The sequence below is a fragment of the Triticum dicoccoides genome, chromosome 1A (genome assembly GCF_002162155.2).
Source record: "Triticum dicoccoides isolate Atlit2015 ecotype Zavitan chromosome 1A, WEW_v2.0, whole genome shotgun sequence".
Taxonomy (NCBI): domain Eukaryota; kingdom Viridiplantae; phylum Streptophyta; class Magnoliopsida; order Poales; family Poaceae; genus Triticum; species Triticum dicoccoides.
Genome location: NC_041380.1, coordinates 136,842,571 through 136,844,777, shown reverse-complemented (window position 1 = coordinate 136,844,777; position 2,207 = coordinate 136,842,571).

Below are 2,207 nucleotides of genomic sequence, written 5' to 3'. Positions count from 1 at the left end.
TGCCCGCCGCCTAGGCCGCTGCGCCCGCGCCGCCTCGCCGCGCCGGCGCTGGCCACCACCGATGAGCTCCGGCTGCCCTCCGCCCCGGCTTCCTCTCCGTCTCCGGTGGCCAACTCCATTTCCGGCGAACCTCATAAAGTGTGCCGATCTAGATCTGGATCTGAGATTGCCTCGGGTTGACTTTTGCCCCGAAACCCTAATATTTTTGGCATATTCATCGCATCGTAACTTTGCATCCCTAGCTCCGTTTTGGGCATATAGCATATCAAAATGTTCGTCTCAGAGAGCACATCATTTATTTCCATCGTCTCATTTTCATTTGAGTTCATCTTGATGCCCGAAATGTTGTTAGAAGCGGGCTACTTGAGATAATTGTCAGATCTGCTGCTCCATTTAGATATTTGTCATTTTTGCCACGATTATTGTGTGCATGATATGCCCATGAGCTCTACATATGTTTTGTTAAGGGTTTTGCCATCTTTCCAGAGGTGCAACCCATGTATTTTTGTGATGTGTGTGGTGACTAGCACAAGCTTGCAAAGTGAGGCACTTGGTAATGCTGATTTTAGGGACTTAGCATTTCCACTAAGTCCTTGATCTGTTTATCTCATGTTGGCATATGTTCATGTTGTTTCCTAGTGATCCGTGCCTCTTTTGAGAATGATCAGTAAGGATGTTTTGTTAATCTTGTAGTGCTTTATCCATCCATGTCTTTGTTTGCAATTATGGAGCACCCTAGCTTGAGTCAATCGAGCTCTACTTTTGCTACTTCGTGAATCTGGGCAGATTGTCTACTTGTTAGCGATTTTGCCGAGGATGTTGTAGTTGATCTGTGCATGCTATGCGATTGTTCTTGCCATGTCTAGATTGCATTTTGTGTATTCTTGATGGTTGTAAGCTTAGATTATCATGACTTGCTCTGTAGTGAGTGCATCGAGATTGTAAACATGCCTACTTGATATCTGTTTTGCATGCTCCAGTTTTTCTCTAAGTCTGTGATCTGATTATATTTTTGCCATGTTCACATGCTTGCAATTATATTTTCAGATCCCTTTTGGCTCAAGGTCACTAAGGAACTTTTGTTAAGCTCTTTGAGTAGCTCCATGCCATGCTTTACTTTGCCATGTTCAGGTCATGTAGCATGTAGTTTTGTTGCTCCAAAGAGTGCTACCTGATCTGAAATTCCAGACAAGTGTTAATTTCACTAAGTCTGAGATCTGTTTACCATATGCATTTTTGACATGTTTGTTTGAACCTGTTAATAGATGAATTGGCCGTAGCTCAGTGCTAGACTTTTGTTAAGCATCTTGAATGCATCCCTGCCATGTATTTTGTTGTCATGTTTGGGTGCTGTAGCATGTTCATCTTGTTGCATTTAGATGGCTACTTGTTGTAAATCGCAGACCGGTGTCATATTCGAATCGCTTGCCATTTCCAAACCGTAGCTCCGATTCCGGCGTTCTTTATATCGTTTTCAAGCGATTTCATCTCATATTTCCAGTGGTACACTTGGTTTTCCAAGTTGAGGCCAGGTTCATGCATCCCTTGTCAAATCTTGCATATGCATCCCGCATAGCATACCATCCTTGCATCATATTGTTTGATCCTTGCACGTGGTTGATTGTGTCCTTGTTGCTTGTTTGTCTTGTTTGGGTAGAGCCGGGAGACGAGTTCGCTAACGAGGAGTCCGTTGAGTTTGCTTTCGAGGATCCAGTCAACTCTGACAACTTTGTAGGCAAGATGATCATACCCTCGAAATCACTACTATCTTTGCTATGCTAGATTGCTTGCTCTTTTGCTATGCCAATGCTACGATGCCTACCACTTGCTTTCAAGCCTCCCAAATTGCCATGTCAAACCTCTAACTCACCATGTCCTAGCAAACCGTTGATTGGCTATGTTACCACTTTGCTCAGCCCCTCTTATAGCGTTGCTAGTTGCAGGTGAAGATTGGAGGCCGTTCCTTGTTGGAACATTTATTTACTTGTTGGGATATCATTATATTGCCATGTTATCTTAATGCATCTATATACTTGGTAAAGGGTGGAAGGCTCGGCCTCTCACCTAGTGTTTTGTTCCACTCTTGCCGCCCTAGTTTCCGTCATATCGGTGTTATGTTCCCGGATTTTGCGTTCCTTACGCGGTTGGGTTATAATGGGAACCCCTTGATAGTTCGCCTTGATTAAAGCTTTTCCAGCAATGCCCAA